The 8,592-nt window shown below is 48.5% G+C and overlaps 1 non-coding gene across 1 annotated transcript; it reads left to right on the top strand.

Moving 5' to 3' along the window:
- The first annotated feature begins 7,975 nt into the window (after positions 1 to 7,975).
- Positions 7,976 to 8,049, top strand: TRNAI-AAU. Its single transcript has one exon. It is a non-coding gene; the product is annotated as a tRNA-Ile (tRNA).
- The last annotated feature ends 543 nt before the right edge of the window (positions 8,050 to 8,592 follow it).

Raw genomic sequence — 8,592 nt, 5'->3', positions numbered from 1 at the left:
CTAGATTGCTTTAAAAGCTCAGGGGAGTTGGATGGTTGTTTGGCAGCTATTGATTCCAGAGAGACCAGCCTGTTCTTTTTATTTGCCACTTTCTTTTCTGAATGTTTGTCTGAACAGTTATGACATGCAAATGGCTTAGTGGAGAGCTGAGGAAGGAAACTGAGGCATTGTTTGAGGTCTTTGCTGTATGACCTGGGCCTACTCTAGGTACAAAGTGAATACTCACTGCTCTGTTGTGAAGGCAGGGCTGCTTCTTTCTGTCACTACAGTGAAACTCAGCTTTCTGTAAGGCGCCTGCTGCAACTCAGCACCAGCAGTAGGCTGCCTTCCCAAGGCTGCTGTGTGTCCCCCTTACCGGCTCTGTCTACCTTGAGTGGCCTACCAGCACTGCTCTCTCTCTCTTTCATATGGCCTCAGATATCAACTTCCAGATCTACGAGCCACTGTCTGGTATAATTGCTCAGTGTACAGATCCCATCTATCCTGTCTGGGCACTTCTAAAGATTGCAGCTTTTGATTAAGTGCTGTGCTGTTTGTTGGACACTGCATTTACACAGGGGACTGTCCAAGATGTTGATTTTGTGAAGTGTTGTTTTGAATTGTCTATATCCAGACCTCAGTCTCTTCAGCTTGACCCATGCTTCTTTGTCAAGGTTGTGCCTAATGGGGGACTCCTTTGGCATTGGTATAAAATGCTATAGGAATAGGTCTGACCTTACCCAGCAGTCAGCCTACTCCAGTGCTGCCCACTGATTTGGTTTAGCATCCCCAGTCTCTTCTAGGAGCTTGTGGGCTTCCTGTATAAACAGTTTGACTTTCAAGCTGTTTAAGTCTCCATCTGTTTGGGTCTTTGGTTAACAGTTGATAGAGCAGGTGATTTTCATAATTTCTTGCTTCTATTGCCAGTAATGATGTTAGAATCCATCTTCTTATATCACTTGGTCTAATGCCTAATGTCATTTTTACACATTCAAGCGCCGCAGCTCCAGGTGCTTTGAAAAGCGCCCAGCACTGTGACGTTTGCAGTTGTATAAGTGGTGAAATGCATGTCAGTGCTGAGAAAACGGGCGGCGGTGCATTTTTGAACTAAAACACATCAGGAGTGCTTTAGCTTGAAAGCACGCCGCCGCCATTTTCTGCATGCTGACGCACATTTCACCACTTATACTACTGCACGCAAAACAGCGCAGTTCACCTCGCCTCATGTGGTATCGAGTGTTGCAGTTGCAGCAGGAGCTGTGGGTGTGTGCACACTCCCGTGGTGTTCCTCTGGCGTCTGCTATCTGCCACTAGGACTTCTGGTGTTGGAAGCAGCTTAGTGACTCAAGGTCTCGGGCTCCTCAGTGCCATGTTCAAAAGTGTTAGAAGCATGTTGGGTCCTAAGTCTCATGCAAATCAATGAACTTAGGCACTCAGGAGCTCTGTTGTAAGTAAGGCTTAAAGTATGGGAATGGATAGACCAGAGTAAAAGACACTAGATTGGGGTGGGCAAAATGCGGCCCAGGGGCTGGATGCAGCCTGCCAGGCCATTCTGTCCAGCCCATGGGGCTCCTAAAAAAATTAGAAAATTAATATTAATCTGCCCTGGGCTGCCTGTCATGTGGCCCTCAATGACTTTCTGAACATCAGTAAGTGGCCCTCCGCCCAAAATAATTGCCCGCCTCTGCACTAGGTGGACCCTGTAAAAGGCATGGGAGCTTGTAACAGTACAGAAGAATCTGTATCCATTTTGTGTTTGCACCTAACCTAAGATGCATGTAGTTACTGCAGTAATTGCTCCGTTTCATTCATGCTAAATTACTATGGCTTGGCTTCACTCATGGTGGGATAGGAGCAAACAGATGAAACAGTTGCACTCAGTTAGCCCATGTCCTCCTGTCTGGAGGGGCAAGACCCTCCCATCATTTCTGCCCTCGTAGAACTGTACATGCCTGTAACCACCAAAGTCACTTAAGCACTTGGAAATGTTTAGGCTAGACTTTTATTGGTATAAAATGGCCTGGGTATATGGATTTACTTTCATTTCAGAAGCAAAGCAGTTCAAGATATTACAGGTTTCCAATCTACCAAGTCTGCATATTTGGGATCTGCAAAGATTGAAACAGACTGGAAGATTTTGCCTGTTTTCAGTGATTACTCGAGCCTGTTGGGAGTTGAAATTTACAGTGCAAGTTTGCACCAAAGTACATCTTTCCAGAGGAAAAGCAAGACATGACATGGGAAAGCAATCTCTTCTTTCCCTCCTGGATGCCATCACCTTGAAATCCCATGGACACCTGTGATTCTAGTAAAGTTCCAAAATCCATTTCTATGAATTGCTTTGACCAGGCAGGGGGTTCGGTATGCTATGGAGTTACTTCATCTCTCAGGAAACCTGTGAGATGAAATTTCACACAAGGACTGGTTTGGTTACTATAGCTATGGAGTATAATGAGCCATATCTCCTTGCAGCTGTTGATCTGGCTGAATTTTTGCACATGCTTTTTAATATAGAAAATGCCTGCGGGTGCAGAAAAGAGGTTCTGACAAATCGGAGCAAACAAACAGCAGGAATTAATATGCAACGCCCCAATGTTCATCTGCATCTTGCAGAACAAAATTGAATAATTATCCTCTGTGGGAAGAGCTGCTCCCGCTTGGCAGATTCTTGATAGCATAGAACTGCTGGGTACTTTCTTAAGGTTTGCACAGCTCCGTTTCCTACAGCACCCTTTGTAAAGACCCTAGTCGGGAGGCAGTTCACTTGGCTTTAACTTGAAGATCTGGGGCCCAATGGGCCTAGCAGCACTGAAGTCACTTTAGTAATGTGGGCTTATGCCAGCTAAGAATCTGGACATATTATGTAAAGCTTCCTTTAAAAGGTCAAATGATTGTCCTTTCATAAACAAGATACAAAAGTCCATGTTCATCAGTGGAAGTTCTTAAAATGGTTGTGGGCTGCGTTAAGTGATGGAGTCAGAGGCAAAATTTGTGCCAACAAAGGAAAAAGGAGCACCTGAACCAGGCCAGCTTCACCAACACACAAGTAAAGATGGTACATAGATGAGGAGTTTGCTCCATTCCCAGAAAGCCAGGCTTCAGAAACGTGACTGTGGTGTCAGACATATTGCAGTTGGTGCTGTGCTGGAGACATGATAGTACAGGTACGCCTTACTTAATGTCGTTCCAGTTAACGTTGTTTTGTTATTATACTGTTGATCTTATTGGAGAACATACCAGTTTAAAGTTGTGCAATATTCGGTTATAACGTTGTTTGGCCGCTGCCTGCTAGTAGGTAACTACTGTGACGTAATTGGATTCGCTTAACATCATTTTGCTATTGGAATTTTGCAAGAATGTAACTATGACGTTAAGTGAGGCGTACCTGTATCTTTTTTGATCTATTGCGTGGGTATCAAACTCATGAGGCTCCACAGGCCAGAAAAATGGTGCAGGGTCAATCCGTGGGCCAGATTGGGCCTGTTGTCTGGTTCTGCATACTAGATCCAGCATGAGGGGCTGGCTTGGCTTGGGCACTGCATGCAGTGAGCGCCAGTTCTGGCTGCAGCCCTACACACATCACTAAGCATGAGTGCCCACCCTCGCCCTACATGCAGTGCATGGGGCCAGTGCAGCAAGCGCCACATGCAGTCTGTGGGTCTACTCTGAGACCCAGGGGAAGCACTGCTGGCTGGATGATAAGGCTCCATGGGCTGGATCCACCCTGTGGGCTGTATCTTTAACACCCTGATCTAGCAGGTCGCAGTAAGCAAAAGTGCCGTTCTTCCCATGAAGAGGAAGAATTCTAAATGCAGTGTTGTGATGACAGTTCCTCTTCTCTTGCTACCACTAGATGCACCACCTTAAGTCCAGAGTGGCTGCACCAGAAGGGGCCATTTGGTCACCAGGGACCAGGGATGGATCCAGGAGGAGCAGTGGCACAGACACACCCCTCTTTCAGTCAATCATGCGGTGGGGGTAGCAGCTGGGACCTTTTTTTTTTAAGTTCCTGAAGCAAGTAAGAGCCCCACCCCCTTTCCCTTTTCCTCCCAACTCTCTCACCTGCTGCTGCCACTGACTCCAGCTATCCTGGGGATGAGGGTAGAGGCATGGGTGACTGGTGCTGCCTTAGTCAGGGGGGGGGGGGGGGGGCACATCCCCCCCCTGTGACCAGTCCCACCAACTGGAGGGGGGAGTCCCCCATGGGCAATCCTGCAGTCCGGGGGGTGGCCCTGGATGATCCCATGATGACCGCGCGTGGCTGCAGCCACTTCTTGGAGCAAGCACTGTTTGATCGCTGCAAGGGGGCACTGGCATTCCCACCTGCCCCCCTGCCCTTCGCCTAAGTGGCAAGCGCAGCCATCAGGGGGTGCACCGGTGCTCTCTGGGGGTGTACATGTGCCCGCTACATGTCACCACTGGGCAGAGGGGGGAGCTCCAAAGTTGCTCCAGCTGGGCTCCGTATGGAGCTGGGTTGAGCCAGGGACACCAGCAGCAGGCTGGTTCCTTGTCCCTGCCTGGTCTCTGGGTGCTCCCGGAAGCCCAGAAACCAGATGTGGGGGAAGGGAGCGGCATGGTGTCTAGCTGAGCCTAGCTCCATGTGTAGCCCAGCTAGAGCTAGGCAGAAGTGGTGCTGGAGCCTCCCCTTACACTAGAAAAACATCCCCAGTCCTGAGGCCAGTTTTGTTCAATATTTTCATCAGTGACCTGGAAGATGGCATAGAGCACACCCTCAGCAAGTTTGCAGATGACACCAAGCTGGGGGGAGCAGTAGATATGCTGGAGGGTAGGGCTAGGATTCAGAGAGACCTTGACAGATTGGAGGATTGGACCAAAAGAAATCTCATGAGGTTCAGTAAGGACAAGTGCAAAGTCCTACACTTAGGGCAGAACAATCCCGTGCATTGATACAGGGGACCGACTGGCTAAGCAGCAGCTCTTCAGAAAAGGACCTGTGGGTTACAGTGGATAATAAGCTGAATATAACCAACAGTGTGCCCTTGTTGCCAAGAAGGCTAATGGCATACTGGGCTGCATTAGTAGGAGCATTGCCAGCAGACTGCGGGAAGTGATTCTTTCCCTCTATTCAGCACTCATGAGGTCACATTATGTGCTCTGGTCGCACGCCGCCCCCCCCCCCCAAAACAAAACAAAACAAAAAAAAAAAAACGATTTGGACAAATTGAGGAGAGGCCAGTAGAGGGCAACGAAAATGTTTAGGGCCTGGGGCAGATGACTGATGAGGAGAGGCTGAGGGAACTGGGTTTATTTAGTCTGGAGAAGAGAAGACTGCGGGGGGATTTGATAGCAGCCTTCAACTCCCTGAAGCGGGGTTTGAAAGAGGATGGTGCTGGACTGTTCTCAGTGGTGGCAGATGACAGAGCAAGGAGCAATGGTCTCAAGTTGGAGCCAAGGGGAGTTTAAGTTAGATATTAGAGAAAAACCTTCTTATGAGGAGGGTAGTAAAGCACTGAAACAGATTACCCAGAGATGCTGTGGGCTTTATCCTTGGAGGTTTTTAAGGCCTGGCTAGACAAAGCCTTAGCTGGGCTGATCTAGTTGGGAATGGTCCTGCTTTGAGCAGGGGGTTGGATTAGATGTGACCTCCTGAGTTCCTTCCAGCCCTCATTTTCTATGATTCTACCGTTGCCCTCAGGTACACTGAGAACAGCACTAGGGGCATAGCATGATTTGCCCACCTTGGTGTGTGCAGGTGGGCTGGGAGCCAGGGTACAGCCACACCTGCAGTGCCGGGCACTGCTCCCACACCCCACTTTTCTAAATTCTGGCTCCTGTTCATGCCTAGGACACATTTGTATCATATCAGCAGTGGTAGGTTTTGAGGAGGACAGGGCTTAGCATCTCCACCCACCCAAGTTCTCCGACTCACTCCAGAACAGGAAGTTCACCAGCGGGTTAGCTCTGGATTCATTCCCAGCAAGCCCTTACTGCTCAAGAAGGTATTAGGGGTGAGTCTGAGCAGCCCCACTGGCAAATTGTTTTCTTTGGAGTAGGTCAGCAGACTCAGGTGGTGGGGTGTGCTTAATACATGCTCCCCAGGACAGTATAGACAAGGCCCTAGTCTGACTCTCAGCCACTGAGTTTTGCCTCGTGTCTATTGTGTGGAGCCCAGTACCTGTTGAGGAAAACATAACTTGTACAAAGGCATCTGGCCTTGATTTTAAAATATTGAGAGAGAAAGAATCTGCTGTTTCTCCTGGGAGTTTGTCTCGGTGATTAATTAGCCAAGGATCCTGGTTTTTTCTGTTTAAAAATCCCAAGTTTTCTGATAAAAATCTCAAAGTCTCTGATTATAAACCCCCCAAATCCATGTTTTTCTGTGATTAAAATGAAGCTCCACTATATATACCTATAAGTATCTGTTGAACACAATGCTTTATTGATACTTACAATTTATTTACCATTTTAAAGCAACTTGGAAGCCTGCCAGTGCCTCTATCATTATAATACAATAAATTCTAAATACCTATATATTTTGGCATTTGATTTTGGTTTTTTTATCATGGAAAATCAGAGCTCCCTCTTCCCCCTTCGCTCACTAGGACACTGGTCCAGCTGTGGCTGTTCCCCCAGCTGCTTTGTGGTGTTGGGTAGCCCTGATATGCCAGTGCCCTGCCCCTGTCATTGCCTCTCACTCCCAAGCCACAGCCTCCTGGCCCTGCTGGGTGCCCCTCACTCCTGACCTGTTGCCCCCTGCCCCCAGACCCCCAGTGTGTGAGGAAGGGGGTTGGGAATGTGGGGAAGGGAGGGTGTGGGCACAGGCAATTTATGTGGGGGACACAGGCAACATGGCAGGGGCATGAGGGGCACAAGCCCCCTGAGATTTCAGCACCCATACTGGGTTGTGGGGCTGCATCCGGGCCAGATCAGCTCCGGGCAGAAGCTGCCTCCACAGCCCAGTGGGCAGGACCTGGTGCAGGAGGGAGCATCATGCCACCATAGGGAGCACGGCAGTGGCAGCAATGTGGAGTTGTCCCCTGCTGCTGCCAGGTGGGCAAGGGGCATCTCACCCTGGTGGCCATGGTGGCACGGCACTCCCTCCCGCACAGATTCCCACCCACCGGGCTATGGAGGTGACTCCTTTGGAGCTGGTGTGGCCTGGCTGCAACCCCATGCCCCACACACTGTGGCCCCCTCCACTACATTGCCTGTGCTCCCCCTCCCCAGCGACACGTGGCCAGTGCCTCAGTGAGTCGCCTGAACTGGTTTTCTAACCACTTACACAGGTGTATATGTAATTTCTGTCCCTAGCCCATGAATCCATAAGGGCTAAAGGTTCTGCCACAGAAGTAGTCTGTCCAAACTGTTGCTTCTGTCTGTACTGAAGCAATGGAGTAGATATGCCTGAAGTGCATGGAAGCAACATATTTTCTAAGCCTATGCAAGAAACGCAACATCATGCCCAGAGGACTGAACATCTACAATCCTCTGACTACTACACACAACTCCAAATGTGCTTCACAGCTATGTAGGAGAACTTCAAAAAGACTTAGAAACCATCTCCTCACATAACCTACTCCAAAAGAGATCAACTCAAGAAGGAAATCAACACGTTACAATAACTTAAAAGAGAGAAATCCAGATATCTTCCCAAATATTTTACTACTACTAAAGACTACCAAATAGTTTTTGCAACATCCATCCAACATAAAAACAATAAATTGAGCCAATTGCTATAGGAACAACTTTCCCAGACACAAAACAACCATCAGCGAAACAACACCACTACTGTACAACCTATCAACCTCATACTAGATGAAACTGAAGGAACCAGTCAACCCCCAAATATTATCAATCTCTCCATATACACATTTACCAAAGCTGAAAAATCTAGTCTCTCTAAAGGCCTTAATTTCTGTCTGGAAAAATACCCTAATAAGATACTACAATGTGGAGAATTAGAAGAATTTTTTGAATACCTCTGTCTTGAGGAATATTTCCATAACCAAAACAAATCCACTTTTACCAGTCAAGTGGCCGGTTAGCTCAGTTGGTTAGAGTGTGGTGCTAATAACGCCAAGGTCGCAGGTTTGATCCCCGTACGGGCCACAGGAAATCTTTTGATTACACAGTCCAGTGGGTGGCGAATTGGCTAGAGGGTCAAACCTAGAGAGTCGTGGTGGATGGGTTGGTTTCGACCTGGAAGGGTGTGGGCAGTGGGGTCCCGCAGGGCTCGGTCCTGGGACCGATACTCTTTAATGTCTTCATCAGTGACTTGGACGAGGGAGTGAAATGTACTCTGTCCAAGTTTGCAGATGACACAAAGCTATGGGGAGAAGTGGACACGCCGGAGGGCAGGGAACAGCTGCAAGCAGACCTGGACAGGTTGGACAAGTGGGCAGAAAACAACAGAATGCAGTTCAACAAGGAGAAATGCAAAGTGCTGCACCTAGGGAGGAAAAATGTCCAGCACACCTACAGCCTAGGGAATGACCTGCTGGGTGGCACGGAAGTGGAAAGGGATCTTGGAGTCCTAGTGGACTCCAAGACGAACATGAGTCGGCAGTGTGACGAAGCCATCAAAAAAGCCAATGGCACTTTATCGTGCATCAGCAGATGCATGACGAATAGGTCCAAGGAGGTGACACTTCC

This window comes from Alligator sinensis, unplaced genomic scaffold (genome assembly GCF_000455745.1).
Source record: "Alligator sinensis unplaced genomic scaffold, ASM45574v1 scaffold13_1, whole genome shotgun sequence".
Classification (NCBI taxonomy): domain Eukaryota; kingdom Metazoa; phylum Chordata; order Crocodylia; family Alligatoridae; genus Alligator; species Alligator sinensis.
This window is presented reverse-complemented; position numbering and strand designations above follow the sequence as displayed.